The sequence below is a fragment of the Liolophura sinensis genome, chromosome 2, assembly GCF_032854445.1.
Source record: "Liolophura sinensis isolate JHLJ2023 chromosome 2, CUHK_Ljap_v2, whole genome shotgun sequence".
Lineage (NCBI taxonomy): Eukaryota > Metazoa > Mollusca > Polyplacophora > Chitonida > Chitonidae > Liolophura > Liolophura sinensis.
In genome coordinates, this window is record NC_088296.1 from 27273064 (window position 1) to 27290694 (window position 17631).

The 17631-nt window shown below is 39.7% G+C and overlaps 1 protein-coding gene across 6 annotated transcripts in view; it reads right to left on the reverse strand.

The window, feature by feature from the left end:
* Window positions 1-17631, reverse strand: part of LOC135462441 (coronin-2B-like) — an 85794-nt gene that overhangs the window by 55204 nt on the left and 12959 nt on the right. For 4 of the 6 annotated variants that reach the window (XM_064739667.1, XM_064739668.1, XM_064739669.1 and 1 more), the window contains exons 1-2: window positions 13540-13621; window positions 13227-13404 (exon numbers count right to left, since the gene is read on the reverse strand). The gene's annotated coding sequence lies outside the window, so the exon portion shown is untranslated. Of the gene's footprint in view, window positions 1-13226; window positions 13405-13539; window positions 13622-13664; window positions 13793-17631 lie in introns of those variants that run through there. The other 2 variants (XM_064739666.1, XM_064739665.1) reach the window with 2 other exon arrangements.

Sequence of the window (17631 nt, forward strand, 5' to 3'; positions counted from 1 at the left end):
CAGCAGTAATACAACCTTTGTTTCTCAATCAGAAATTCAACCTTTGTCTCTCCAGCAGAAATTCAACCTTTGTCTCTCCAGCAAAAATTCAACCTTTGTCTCTATAGCGGTAACACAACCTTTGTCTATCTGGCAGAAATTCAACCTTTGTCTCTCCAGCAGTAATACAACCTTTGTCTATCTGGCAGAAATTCAACCTTTGCCTCTCAATCAGAAATTCAACTTTCATCCTTCCAGCAGAAATTTAATCTTCGTTCCTCCTAAGAAATCACGAATACAACTAAATTGAATGGGTATACACACGTACCCAGTCATCACAGTAGCCATGGCAACAAATTTTCATGGATTTCACACTCAATTATTTACAGTGAAAAATAATTCCAGCCCAAAAATTCCAATACTGTTACTGAATCATATACCACAGGTACCCGTAGTAGTAACATGAAGTGAAATCTTCCTTACTGCAACTCCTGTCAGCCCAGCGGGCCAACTAAGTTTTAACAGCAGGGAGGGAACATTAGGCTTTATTCCAAACACTTGTGATAGGACTCGCTGGTTAATACTGAATTCATCTCTTTTGCATTGAACTGCTTGACAGGTGACAAATGACAGATGCTCATCAAAGAGGCGAAAAGTTGTGACACCCCTTTCAATACACCTCATGGTAGGTGCGAAATAATCTTCTTACATAGTGATAGTACATCTCCAATTGTTTTAATCTCTGATCCAGATTACGAGGATTAGCGACACCCCATGAAACAAAGGAAGATTATAGCCACCCTTGATAATACCTGTTTGGCAGGCTTCAGTAATTTCGGTCTTATTATAACAACTAAAGAAAAATTAAAGTTTTAAGATTTTTTCAGCATTTGCTAGGTTATATACATGAAAATTAATCTCGTGAACATATTTCTGGAGTACATCCGAGAAAATAAATTCCAGCCCATAATATGCACTTTACAGTATTCATTCATCAATATCCACTGACTATAATGATACCCCCAAAAAGAGTATATTATTATCTGGTTTCCTAGCAACAAAGCTGCTGGGTTCTTCCCGACAAGAATACATGTACCAGGTAATCTGCATTATTTTCTTCAGAATACATGTATATTAAATAAATAATGCATGGCAATTAAGGTGCTGGTACTGATCAATACATGTCCATACATACCAGGTAGATACGCCAGCATCCAGACAAAATACATACATTGTACTTTAACTCATGTATGATGTAATATACCACAAATTATATTTATACCGTAAATAACCCAATTATTACCACAATAACATTAATAACTTGGCTTCTTAACATTTTAATTGGGCATGATTTACAGAATATCATAAATTATTTTTATTACATGTACACTGAAGTAGCTACCTGTTACACATGAAAAGATCAGAACGCATACCTGTGGATGATTAACTGAACCAGCACTTGTGGCTTGAAGTTAACACCTGGCTGCTTGTGGGTGATATGCTACTACACTTGGATAAAACTGCTGCACTTGGGGGATATGCTACTACACCTCTGTGATATGCTACTATACCTGGGTGATATGCTACTACACCTGGGTGATATGCTACTCCACCTGGATAAAACTACTACACCTGGATGATATGCAACTACATCTGGATGAAATGACTACACCTTTGTGATATGCTACTACACCTGGGTAATATGCTACTACACCTGGGTGAAACAACTACACTTGGATGATATGCTACTAAACCTGGGTGAAATGACTACACCTTTGTGATATGCTACTACACCTGGGTAATATGCTACTACACCTGGGTGATATGCTACTACACCTGGATATAACTACTACACCTGGATATAACTACTCCACCTGGATAAAACTACTCCACCTGGATAAAACTACTACACCTGGATAAAACTACTACACCTGGATGATATGCTACTACACCTGGGTGTTATGCTACTACACCTGGGCAATATGCTACTACACCTGGGTGAAACAACTACACTTGGATGATATGCTACTAAACCTGGGTAATATGCTACTACACCTTGGTGTTATGCTACTACACCTGGGTAATGTGCAACTACACCTGGGTGAAACAATTACACTTGGATGATATGCTACTAAACCTGGGTGAAATGACTACACATTTGTGATATGCTACTACACCTTTGTGATATGCTACTACACCTGGGTAATATGCTACTACACCTGGATAAAACTACTACACCTGGGTGATATGCTACTACCCCTGGGTGAAACAACTACACCTTTGTGATATGGTACTACACCTGGATGAAACTACTACACCTGGGTGAAACTACTTCACCTAGGTGATATGCTCCTACACCTGGGTGAAACTACTACACATGGGTGTGTTGAATCTGGACAAAAATGTACAACACAAGTAAACCTTTCTGCACTATAAAAAAATCTGCCATGGACCCTCAAGTGAGAGACCATAGCACCAGTCAAGCAGGACGAATTCATTCAGGACGTATTTCGTTCTTCTAATTCCTGCTGCTGCAGGCTACATCTCAATTATACCTGTCCATGTCTGTCTGACTTGATCTCCTCATTAATTCACTTATTAAACTCCTTGATGCAATGTTGTGAGACAAAAATCTACATGGAAGATTTTCTTTTTGTGTTTTTTTCTTTCCTTCATGTCACTGGAGAAGATGATGTTAAGCTTTCATCTTACAATTCAATGTAGCATGGTCTTGTGGTTGATTTTACACTTCCATGAGTCAACAACTTAACTGTCAACACTGGTGCACATGGTTGATTTACGCCTCCGTGAACCAACAAGTTAACTGTCAACACTGGTGCACATAGTTGATTTATGCCTCCGTGAACCAACAAGTTAACTGTCAACACTGGTGCACATAGTTGATTTACGCCTCCGTGAACCAACAAGTTAACTGTCAACACTGATGCACATAGTTGATTTTACGCCTCCGTGAACCAACAACTTAACTGTCAACACTGATGCACATGGTTGATTTTACGCCTCCGTGAACCAACAAGTTAACTGTCAACACTGGTGCACATGGTTGATTTTACGCCTCCGTGAACCAACAAGTTAACTGTCAACACTGATGCACATGGTTGATTTTACGCCTCCGTGAACCAACAAGTTAACTGTCAACACTGATGCACATGGTTGATTTTACGCCTCCGTGAACCAACAAGTTAACTGTCAACACTGGTGCACATGGTTGATTTTACGCCTCCGTGAACCAACAAGTTAACTGTCAACACTGATGCACATAGTTGATTTTACGCCTCCGTGAACCAACAAGTTAACTGTCAACACTGATGCACATAGTTGATTTACGCCTCCGTGAACCAACAAGTTAACTGTCAACACTGATGCACATGGTTGATTTTACGCCTCCATGAGTCAACAAGTTAACTGTCAACACTGGTGCACATGGTTGATTTTACGCCTCCGTGAACCAACAACTTAACTGTCAACACTGATGCACATAGTTGATTTTACGCCTCTGTGAACCAACAAGTTAACTGTCAACACTGGTGCACATAGTTGATTTTACGCCTCCGTGAACCAACAAGTTAACTGTCAACACTGATGCACATGGTTGATTTTACGCCTCCGTGAACCAACAAGTTAACTGTCAACACTGATGCACATGGTTGATTTTACGCCTCCGTGAACCAACAAGTTAACTGTCAACACTGGTGCACATGGTTGATTTTACGCCTCCGTGAACCAACAAGTTAACTGTCAACACTGATGCACATAGTTGATTTACGCCTCCGTGAACCAACAAGTTAACTGTCAACACTGGTGCACATGGTTGATTTTACGCCTCCGTGAACCAACAAGTTAACTGTCAACACTGATGCACATAGTTGATTTTACGCCTCCGTGAACCAACAAGTTAACTGTCAACACTGATGCACATAGTTGATTTTACGCCTCCGTGAACCAACAAGTTAACTGTCAACACTGATGCACATGGTTGATTTTACGCCTCCATGAACCAACAAGTTAACTGTCAACACTGATGCACATAGTTGATTTACGCCTCCGTGAACCAACAAGTTAACTGTTATCACTGGTGCACATGTTCATACAATATCTTACTATTCAGGGACGAGACAGACACTGGGATGAAAAAGATGATACCATACATCATACTCATAATTTGGACTTTTTTAGCCTTTCTGAATTAAATCATGAACATTTTTCTGATGGATCTTTTGTATGAATAAAGCAGAATTCTTCCGAAATGAGGAAAAATCCAACGCCTGTTAAATACACATTTACCCACAGATGACAAATGGCCGAGGAAATCTAGCACCGTTTTATCATCCTATATAAAGGGATATTTGAAGATGTGTTCAAAGGAATTATACAAATTAAAAACTGTCAGACAAGTTTGAAGGGTTTACTGTGAAAAAGTACTTTTATTCAGTTTTCTCTAGACCTCAGTATGAAAGCCACTGAGAGTCTTTAACATGTTTCATATGCTCACCTGTACTCAGTGTGTACAAACACAAATGTACACACACAACTATATAATACATTTACACTGCCATGTGTACTGTACTGTAATACATCTACATTGTAATACATCTACACTGTAATACATCTGTACTTTACATACACTGACTTCACTCTAAGCCACTGAGAGCCTTTAACATGTTTCATATCCTGACCTGTACTCCTGTATTTGTGTACAAACACAAATGTACACACACCTTCAGCATGTTTCATATCCTGACTTGTACTCAGAGTGTACAAACACAAATGTACACACACAACTATGTAATACATTTACACTGCCATGTGTACTGTAATGTAATTGTAATACATCTACATTGTAATACATCTGTACTTTACATACACTGACTTCACTGCAAGCCACTGAGAGTCTTCAACATGTTTCATATCCTGATCTGTACTTAGTGTGTACAAACACAAATGTACACACACAACTATGTAATACATCTACACTGCCATGTGTACTGTACTGTAATACATCAACATTGTAATACATCTATACTGTACCCACACTGACTTCACTGTAAGCCACTGAGAGCCTTCATCCCCTGATCTGTATTGAACATACACAAATGTTCAGGCTACACTCCAATGCACAAAACAATGCCACTATTAAAGTGACAGTCAAATGTTTTGAAATAAAAACTGTACGCATGGACTGCATGTATGTTTATAAATAGCATGAATACAAGTACATGGAGATTGTGTTGGTGGAAGGCAGCCAGTAAACAACTGGGCAATTCAAACAATGCGGTAACATGTTCAACTTCAATCAGAAGCTGACACGAGAATCTCCTATAGGCTAGTTTGGATGTGTCCGGTAATAAATTTTGTTTACAGGTATGTCTACATGTACAGGTATGTCTACATGTACAGGTATGCCTGCATGTACAGATATGTCTACATGTACAGGTATGTCTGCATGTAAAGGTATGTCTTCATGTACAGGCATGTCCAGGTATGCCTACATGTCCACGTATGCCTACATGTCCAGGTGTGTCTCCATGTACAGATATGTCTGCATGTACAGGTATGTCTACATGTACAGGTATGTCTGCATGTACAGGTATGTCTGCATGTACAGGTATGTCTGCATGTACAGGTATGTCTTCATGTACAGGTATGTCTGCATGTCCTGGTATGTCTACATGTACAGGTATGTCCACAGGTACAGGTATGTGCACAGGTACAGGTATGTCCACAGACATAGGTATGTCCACTGACCCAGGCATGTCCAGGTATGTCTACATGTCCACATGTGTCTACATGTACAGGTATGTCTGCATGTACAGGTATGTCTACATGTACAGGTACGTCTGCATGTCCAGGTATGTCTTCATGTACAGGTATGTCTGCATGTACAGGTATGCCCACAGGTACAGGTATGTCCACAGACATAGGTATGTCCACTGACCCAGGCATGTCCAGGTATGTCTGCATGTCCACGTATGCCTACATGTCCAGGTGTGTCTACATGTACAGGTATGTCTACATGTACAGGTATGCCCACAGGTACAGGTATGTCCATAGACATAGGTATGTCCACTGACCCAGGCATGTCCAGGTATGTCTACATGTCCAGGTGTGTCTACATGTAGAGGTATGTCTGCATGTCCAGGTATGTCTATATGTACAAGTATGTCCACAGGTACAGGTATGTCCACAGACATAGGTATGTCCACTGACCCAAGCATGTCCAGGTATGTATACATGTCCAGGTGTGTCTATATGTACAGGTATGTCTGCATGTACAGGTATGTCTACATGTACAGGTATGTCTACATGTACAGGTATGTCCACAGACACAGGTATGTCCACAGACATAGGTATGTCCACTGACTCAGGCATGTCCAGGTATGTCTACATGTCCACGTATGCATACATGTCCAGGTGTGTCTACATGTACAGGTATGTCAGGCATGTCCACATGTACAGGTATGTCTACAGGTAGAGGTAAGTGTACAGGTACAGGCATGTCCTCAGGTACAGATATGTCCACATGTACAGGCATGTCCACAGGTACAGGCATGACCACAGGTACAGGTATGTCTATATGTACAGACATGTCTACAGGTAGAGGCATGTCCTCAGGTACAGGTATGTCCACACAGGTATGTCCACATGTACAGGTATGTCTAGAGGTACAGATATGTCTACATGCTTACTTTACATGTGCATATATACATGTACCTATACGACAGACCAATTAAAATACTATCAAAAAATACGTTCATACAGTATATTTTTAGTTGATCCTTCCCCCCCCCCAGAGAGATAAAAGAAAAGTAACTGTACAGTGGACATACTGGCTATATGCATAATGTATGTGGAAAAAGCTGAAATAAATTTACCTGCCGAGTGCCAACTGCATTATACTTTATATTGTCCAAAAAAAATGGATGAGATATTTCAGCCTTGAGATGTGAAATGAGAGATTTCAGCAAAAATAATTTCAAAGAAAAGTATGTTAAAGAATATCTGAAGTAGTACGGACTGAACAAAAATGTTGAAATGTTTTGTCAGGTAAGGAATAATCAATCATCCCATAAAAAACTCAACCAAATGTTTCTTCCCAGGATTCCACAATGTAATGCAGGGATAAACGTCTGCATTCAGGGATAAACATCTGCATTCAGGGATAAAGTCTTGATTCCACAATGTGACACAGGGATAAACGTCTGCATTCAGGGATAAACATCTGCATTCAGGGATAAAGTCTTGATTCCACAATGTGACACAGGGATAAACGTCTGCATTCAGGGATAAACATCTGGATTCAGGGATAAAGTTATGATTCCACAATGTGATGCAGGGATAAACGTCTGCATTCAGGGATAAACATCTGCATTCAGGGATAAACAGCTGCATTCAGGGATAAGGTCATGATTCCACAATGTGATGCAGGGATAAATGTCGTCATGCAGGGATGAACGTCTGCATTCAGGGATAAACATCAGCATTCAGGGATAAACGGCTGCATTCAAGGATAATCGTCTGCATTCAGGGATAAACGTCTGCATTCAAGAATAAACGTCTGCATTCAGGGATAAAGTCATGATTCCACAATGTGATGCAGGGATAAATGTCGTCATGCAGGGATAAACATCTGCATTCAGGGATAAAGTCATTTCATTAACTCAACTTTTTTTCACCTGTGAAGTTTATAATATCATAATTCCTCAACTTTCAAGTACAATTTATACACATTTTTAATTTGATTTTCTAGGCAAAATTACACTGGTTGAATTAGCCAGTTTCAGGCCCTCACAAAAAATACAATTTTATTAGTCTGCAACAGAATAGTGCATTTGTTGCTTGGCTTTCAGTGCATTCAAACTTGGCTGAGAAAAATGAAATCCATTATTGTGTATAATAAAAACTAGTTTGTTTTAACATCAAACACAAAAATAAGGTGTAAAAAAGAGGTTCAGTTTGCGGGGGGTGGGGGGGTGGGGGGTCTCAATATCTATTGGGAGTGACAGGGAAAAACAGGGAAATTAAAATTGAAACGGCCTGATTTCAATTTCAAATTTCAAAGTATCATCACAAATGCAAAAAATTAAATGTACTTTTCTTGTTTGTGTCTTACATTTATATACAAGTGATTAATGTTTGTAATCTATGAAATTAACATTTAGAATCTTAAAATCTACTATTTACCTTATGTACAATGTACACATATACACGGCTTCCATATACATGGTAATAGGATACAGTACCTGAACACACATACAGGTGTGATAATCAACAAGCCTACCCCCAGTAAATACAGGCGTGATAATCAACAAGCCTACCCCCAGTAAATAAAGGCGTGATAATCAACAAGCCTACCTCCAGTAAATACAGGCATGATAATCAACAAGCCTACCCCCAGTAAATACAGGCGTGATAATCAACAAGCCTACCTCCAGTAAATACAGGCGTGACAATCAACAAGCCTACCACAAGTAAATACAGGCGTGATAATCATTAAGCCTACCCCCAGTAAATACAGGCGTGATAATCAACAAGCCTACCCTCAGTAAATACAGGCGTGATAATCAACAAGCCAGCCCCAGTAAATACAGGCGTGATAATCAACAAGCCTACCCCCAGTAAACACAGGCCTACCTCCAGTAAATACAGGCTTGATAGCCAACTAGCCAGCCCCAGTAAATACAGGTGTGATAATCAACAAGCCTACCCCCAGTAAATACAGGCGTGATTCACCAACAAGCCTACCCCCAGTAAATACAGGCGTGACAACCAACAAGCCTACCCCAGTAAATACAGGCATGATCACCAACAAGCCTACCTCCAGTAAATACAGGTGTGATAATCAACAAGCCTACCCCCAGTAAATACAGGCGTGACAATCAACAAACCTACCCAGGTGTGATAATCAACAAGCCTACCCCCAGTAAATACAGGTGTGATAATCAACAAACCTACCCAGGTGTGATAATCAACAAGCCTACCCCCAGTAAATACAGGCATGACAATCAACAAACCTAACCAGGTGTGATAATCAACAAGCCTACCCCAGTAAATACAGGTGTGATAATCAACAAGACTACCTCCAGTAAATACAGGTATGATAATCAACATGCCTACCCCAGTAAATACAGGTATGATAACCAACATGCCTACCCCAGTAAATACAGGTATGATAATCAACAAGCCTACCCCTGGTAAATACCAGTCATTTACCTGCACGTTTCCAACTGAAATAGGCCATGGCACTTACATGTGTACAGAGTCCATTCTCGTCGTTGTACACACTTATGAGGTTAGTATAAATGTATGAATTATGCCTGACAAGTTCATTCATTAGAGCAGAGCAGGTCTAGGAGGTCAGGCCTATACAATCCATCAAACAATTGTCTTCACCAGTAAAAAAAAGAAAAGCAAGATTGCAGGTAGAGTGTACATGCATGTAAAACCAAAATAGACCCAGTAGTTTCCAAGTGTGCCGTAATCTGTCTAATATTTGTATATGCACACAAATTATTTAAGTTAAAATGGCACCAATTTTTCAGGAGCTTGAAAGTTCATCAAAGTTTATATATAACAAGATGACTTGAACAACTCGATTCATCAAATGTATGCATTAGCTATTGTATATTACACATATTCACTATTTAGAAATGACTTCAAATAAATTTGCTTTAATATTTTAATTACTAAAGTCATGGACTTTGTACTCCAAAAAAGGTTTTTTCAATGAAATGCTGTAAAGACTGCTTTTAAACTGTACAGACAAGCCACATATACTGGCGAGTAGACAAGGAAATGAATACATTGGTTCAGCTGCACAGTGTCAGCACAGAAATAAGAATATGCACCTGGTAACAAACATCACCAAAAACCACCCTACAATGTTTTACATACTTATAAATATTGATTCTTTAATCTTGTTGTTGTTAATCATTTTACTCCCAGATGCCGCAGCGTGATCAGACAATTTTGAATAATAATCTGCATATAATTATACAGAGAACAGAATGAAAATTTACCCCGACTGTCAAAAATATGACGTGAAAAAACTGAAACGACAGGTTTGTCACTTTCATATATGGTAATTATAATCAGATTGAAGAATATCCTGGAAATGAACGCTTTATACGGCCATTTTGATACCCAAGCAGGAGGCATGTCACAAACTAATAGATATCAACCTACGAGACGGCACAAAGAAGACTAGGCGTCGCTAAAAAAGCAAAACTGCTCCGCAGTTTCAATTTCATGTATCACTAGATTTTCACATGAACAATCATTAAATATAGAATCAAGAGCCCATGTCAATTATTCAACTTGATTGAGCTATCCTCAATGTAGTATGTAGCGCTGTAGAAAGCACAGCTGTGAATGAAACCAATTATATATGTACATAGTTGGTTACCGTACTTCTCCTAAGCACAGAACACATCAGTCAGACTGACCTGGCTGTACATATGTACATAGCCGGTTACTGTACACATGTACATAGCCGGTTACTGTAATTCTCCTAAACACAGAACACATCAGTCAGACTGACCTGCTGTACACATGTACATAGCCGGTTACTGTACACATGTACATAGCCGGTTACTGTAATTCTCCTAAACACAGAACACATCAGTCAGACTGACCTGGCTGTACACATATACATAGCTGGTTACCGTAAATCTCCTAAACACAGAACACATCAGTCAGACAGGGTGACCTGGCTGTACACATGTACATAGCCCGTTACTGTAATTCTCCTAAACACAGAACACATCAGACAGGGTGACCTGGCTGTACACAAGTACATAGCTGGTTACCGTAATTCTCCTAAACACAGAACACATCAGACAGGGTGACCTGGCTGTACACATATACATAGCTGGTTACTGTAATTCTCCTAAACACAGAACATATCAGTCAGACTGACCTGGCTGTACACATGTACATAGCCGGTTACCGTAATTCTCCTAAACACAGAACACATCAGTCAGACTGACCTGGCTGTACACATGTACATAGCTGGTTACCGTAATTCTCCTAAACACAGAACACATCAGTCAGACTGACCTGGCTGTACACATGTACATAGCCGGTTACTGTAATTCTCCTCAGCACAAAACACATCAGACAGGGTGACCTGGCTGTACACAAGTACATAGCTGGTTACCGTAATTCTCCTAAACACAGAACACATCAGTCAGACTGACCTGGCTGTACACATATACATAGCCGGTTACCGTACTTCTCCTAAACACAGAACACATCAGTCAGACTGACCTGGCTGTACACATGTACATAGCCGGTTACCGTACTTCTCCTAAACACAGAACACATCAGTCAGACTGACCTGGCTGTACACATGTACATAGCCGGTTACTGTAATTCTCCTCAGCACAAAACACATCAGACAGGGTGACCTGGCTGTACACATATACATAGCCGGTTACCGTACTTCTCCTAAACACAGAACACATCAGTCAGACTGACCTGGCTGTACACATATACATAGCCGGTTACCGTACTTCTCCTAAACACAGAACACATCAGTCAGACTGACCTGGCTGTACACATATACATAGCCGGTTACCGTACTTCTCCTAAACACAGAACACATCAGTCAGACTGACCTGGCTGTACACATATACATAGCTGGTTACCGTAATTCTCCTAAACACAGAACACATCAGTCAGACTGACCTGGCTGTACACATGTACATAGCCCGTTACTGTAATTCTCCTAAACACAGAACACATCAGACAGGGTGACCTGACTATACACAAGTACATACATGTAGCTGGTTACCGTACTTCTCCTAAACACAGAACACATCAGTCAGACTGACCTGGCTGTACACATGTACATAGCCGGTTACTGTAATTCTCCTAAACACAGAACACATCAGTCAGACTGACCTGGCTGTACACATGTACATAGCCGGTTACTGTAATTCTCCTAAACACAGAACACATCAGACAGGGTGACCTGCCTCTACACAAGTACATAGTTGGTTACCGTAATTCTCCTAAACACAGAACACATCAGACAGGGTGACCTGGCTGTACACATGTACTCAGCCAATTACTGAAATTCTCCTAAACACAGAACACATCAGACAGGGTGACCTGGCTGTACACTTGTACATGGCTGGCTACTGCAATTCTCCTAAACACAGAACACATCAGACAGGGTGACCTGGCTGTACACATGTACTCAGCCAATTACTGAAATTCTCCTAAACACAGAACACATCAGTCAGACTGACCTGGCTGTACACATGTACATGACTGGTTACCGTAATTCTCCTAAACACTAAATGCATCAGACAGGGTGACCTGGTTGTACACATGTCCGGTATAACGGCTGGTTACTGTAATTCTCCTAAACACTAAATGCATCAGACAGGGTGACCTGGTTGTACACATGTCCGGTATAACGGCTAGTTGCTGTAATTCTCCTAAACACTAAATGCATCAGACAGGGTGACCTGGTTGTACACGTGTCCGGTATAACGGCTAGTTGCTGTAATTCTCAATGAACACCGAGTAAGATATTTTCCTTTTCAATAAAATTTTAATGTTTCCTTTTTTTGAATAAAAAGCCACATTCAGAAGGTTAACGTTTATTTATTTGATTGTTGTTTTACACCATACTCAAGAATATATCACTTATACAACGGCGGCCATCATTATGGGGAGGAAACCGGGCAGAGGCAGGGGAAAGCCACTACCAGGGATGGTTAATGTGTTGGGTTTATGATTCTCATTTGTCTCTGTATAATGTCTATTTCAAATTTCTCTTTTTCTGCACACCTGAGTTTTATTCAGACCATACAGAACATAACTGTAGTGTGTAAGAAAAGCTGTGTAAGGGCATTGGCACCATACACCTATAGGACCATTTAGATGGTCTGTACAGATAATGTAACCCAGTAAAAACAATCTATCAAAAATGGTATTTTCAGATAGAGTTTTAACTGTTTTTTCTACCCTTTATGAAACCATGAAAGTTTATCAAAATATATACCTTCTGTAAATACAGATCAAAGTTACACACACGGAAGATGTAAGAATCCAGAAGATTTGGCTCAACTATGGAACATACAATACCCGTGCAGACATATAATAACACCTGAAATCATATTACATGTTTACAATTTCACCTGAAAATTTAACCTTACCACATACCTGCACAAAAATGCTAAACATACTACTTGTACAGGTGTTAATTATGTTCTTACCTTCAGAGTCCTGCTGTCTGCACAACAGCCTTCATCCAGTTAATAACCAGTCTCGTAACATCCAACATGTAAATATTCCCTGGCACAACCCTCTGATTACACATGTGTATACACAACACACTGTGTCTGGATGGAAGAATTCTCTATTAAACACCAAAGTCCATAGAAGTGAGCAGATCTGTGGAAAAGATAAATGAACAGCAATGAAAAACACCTGTAATTTTCTGCTTTTCTATTAAATACAATTGCCCTTTATAACAGGTGAGACATGTACATTTGTACCTTTACATTCTTGTAAGCCAGTAAAACCTACCAGAATATCACACAATATCATTCGCTCAGTTTCATATGTGTCACATGTTCCTTGCACGTACCAAGCGGGAATTTTCCAACAGTACAACCTAGGTTATGAATTCAGGTGTGTTTACACTCTCTTACCTGTCGGCCAATTTAAATGTCTCAGTTGACTAGATCTGAACACTAGGTGAGCACGTCACAGGTAATATTACCTAGCTGCACCGGCCATCAACAATGAGCGTCAAATACAATCTGTTAAATATTCTCCATTCAAACCACAAGGGCACTGAGTGGACCACCAGCTTCTTGACAGTGTGACCAGAGACATAACCAATCCATAAATCAATGATAGTAGGTCAAGTACAATTTGTATATATGCTACACATACCTGTAGCCACACTCCTGACATTGTCCAAATTGCACAGGTAGATAGTAAGGCATGTAAGGATGAAAATGTTACTTCAAATAAGGTACATGTAGTTTATCTTTCATCCAGAAACTTGATTTATAAGTACCGGTACCACAATGTACAATTTATAAGATTATTGAAGAAGCTATGGGTATATACTTTTACAAGCCACAGTCATTTGCACAAAACAGGCCTGGTATGACACCTGTTGTGTAAGTACAAAAATGTCACTACTCCCAGGTTTTCTACATCTTTTCAGCTTTATTTATACTGGACCAAACACCCATCATGGCTACATACATACATACATACATGTTCAGCCGAAGGGCTAAAGTACAAATTAACATGACAGGCCTAGAATTTCCAAATTTCCTGCATAAATCCATTAGGATTCCCAAGGTCAGAGACTGCGAGAATCCAAAGGCTGTCATTAAGGTGCACTATTGGCTTTTCTCAGCCTGACAGACCACGTGACTCGCAAATCCCCGTTTACAGCAATGCTCCAATATTGCGATAATGCATTATAATGTATGCGTGATAATGCATGAAAAGCAGACAGTGCACCTACCTCAAGAATTCAAATCTAAAAAATCATTATTTACTTGAAAAAATATAATCTATACCAAATTCATTAATCCTCAGCCTTCTTTCACACCTGACAATCCTCAGCCTTCTTTCATACCTGACAGTGTAACTTTACATGTAAGTCTAAGTTAAATGAAATTTATTAATTGAAATAATCTGACTGTGTACATGGGGTTGCCAAACTTTCAGGAAGGGATATTTTCTAAATACAGACAAAATCAAACTCTCAAAATATGACAAATTATACACTTTTTATACCAAAAGGTCGAGGATTCAAAGTAACTAGTATAATTTATTGATTTATCTGCACCTTTCGGTCTCAAGGATTTCCCGCTTTTTACAAACTGGCTTGTCCATCTCATGCTCCATGCACTTTCTATGACCGTCTGAACTGATGTGCCGCCGAAGGTTTGGCTTCAAGAGATACCGCGTGCCTCTGCTGGTTTTCTAAACACTGGTATAATCTTCCGCTTTGCTTTATTATTATCATAATTGAAAACGTTAAGGGTAACCTTTAATTTACTAAGCGTATCTTTAACACAGACGAGGACTGTTAAATTGATTCTGAATACTTTTGAGTGCTCGGTGAACATGACCACGGCGACAGAAGTTGTCACAGCTACATGTATGCTTCCGCATGCCTTTAGTTGTTTAATTGTGTTGTATCTCCCACTACCATTGGCCTAAATTTACTGATCGAGGAGTTTAGAACAAATTCATCCTAGAGAAATGATAGAGTGGCCATAATCGTTTCCGAGCGATGTACGTTAAAACAGAATTCATCATGTTCCTTTTGGAACGCCTCAGAAGAAAGAAATAAACACTTCCTCTGTGCAAATCAATGTGGATTCTCGGAGAAAAGCATGGCCCGAATCGACTCCCGAATCGACTCCCAGAATCGTATCAAAATTCTGGGCCTGAATGAGAATAAAATTTTAAGCAGATGTTCACCAGGCTAGCTTTGATTGATTTGAAATTTTTGAAAAAAATGTGTGACATACCTCTTACCAATCTCTTTATTGTTAAGTATTAATTTTACATACTCTAATAACCTGATAATAACAGGAACTGTAGAACACTGTAACATTGGCGGGGGGTGGGGGGTGGGGTTGATTTGGCGGGGGCGGGGGGTTGATACAGCAGAAGTACATGATGCACCCGTGAATAGTATGCCTAACAGCCCCAACACTTTAATTTCAGGAATGACCTCAGATCCACTAGCCCCATCTGTTTTGCAGGTATGATAAATGCTTTCTACTATCTTTCAAATCTCACATTTTATCATTAAAAATCACATTCTCACAGTCAATATATTAAATCTCAAATTTTTTGGCTCAAAATGAATATTAGATACAATATAAATATTAATATTCTTGTCTGTTTTCATCTCGTATAATGAGGATATATGTGTAACCTTGCCAGCAAATTAATGACAGTTCAAAATACACAAAGGCATTATCTCCTGGGGGCTAAATTTTGTTGTCTCTTACATGCAGACCCCCATCCGGAATTCACCCTGGGCCCTAGCTGTTAGGATTTGTGACTTCTTTGGGCCTCTCTGGGTTGACAGCTCTGCTTTCTTCACTTTAACCCAAATTATATAGGTGCTACATCATGGCTGCCCAATCCAGAATCTAGACTGGGTTCATGTGCCCGGAACTGTTTTATCTGGGTCTTTGTACAATCATAACGATCCTGAACACAATTTAATCCACGCTAAAGAAAATAAGGTGACATACTGTAATGCTCCAACCTTTTCGCATGTTTACAAGGTGTTTATTCAAGGCATTGTTCTGTGTAGAATTAGTAGCCATTCCAACCAATGTAATTTTGTATGTAATGTAATGTAATGTGTAGATAAATGTACTGGTTCATTCTCCACATAAACTTGTGTAATCTTAGAGCGCTAAGGCAAACATTCTACAACAAAGGTCTATTCAATCTCTGAAGTTTACAGTCACTGTCAAACGTGACGGAGGACGCTATACACCTATATCCCAAACCTCGCTTACTGCCCAGCAAACGTATATTTACATTAAATGGATGTGAAAAAGTTAGCTTATCTACACAGGTTTGGAGTTAAAACAGATACCACATCATGCAAATTTGTTATTGTGAAGACATACACATAGAAGGAGCCTATCCATAGTTCATCTGCCAGAGCAGCCATCAAGGGTGGAACTGATAGACAATGCCCCAATGAAGAAAACTGATAGACAATGCCCCAATGAAGAAAACTGATAGACAATGCCCCAATGAAGAAAACTGATAGACAATGCCCCAGTGAAGAAAAACTGATAGACAATGCCCCAATGAAGAAAACTGATAGACAATGCCCCAGTGAAGAAAAACTGATAGACAATGCCCCAGTGAAGAAAAACTGATAGACAATGCCCCAATGAAGAAAAACTGATAGACAATGCCCCAATGAAGAAAACTGATAGACAATGCCCCAATGAAGAAAACTGATAGACAATGCCCCAATGAAGAAAACTGATAGACAATGCCCCAGTGAAGAAAAACTGATAGACAATGCCCCAATGAAGAAAACTGATAGACAATGCCCCAGTGAAGAAAACTGATAGACAATGCCCCAATGAAGAAAACTGATAGACAATGCCCCAGTGAAGAAAAACTGATAGACAATGCCCCAATGAAGAAAACTGATAGACAATGCCCCAGTGAAGAAAAACTGATAGACAATGCCCCAGTGAAGAAAAACTGATAGACAATGCCCTAGTGAAGAAAACTGATAGACAATGCCCCAATGAAGAAAAACTGATAGACAATGCCCCAATGAAGAAAACTGATAGACAATGCCCCAATGAAGAAAACTGATAGACAATGCCCCAGTGAAGAAAACTGATAGACAATGCCCCAATGAAGAAAACTGATAGACAATGCCCCAATGAAGAAAACTGATAGACAATGCCCCAGTGAAGAAAACTGATAGATAATGCCCCAGTGAGAGAAACTGATAGACAATGCCTCAGTGAAGAAAACTGATAGACAATCCCCCAATGAAGAAAACTGATAGACAATGCCCCAATGAAGAAAACTGATAGACAATGCCCCAGTGAGGAAATGCTGATAGACAACGCCCCAACCAAGAAA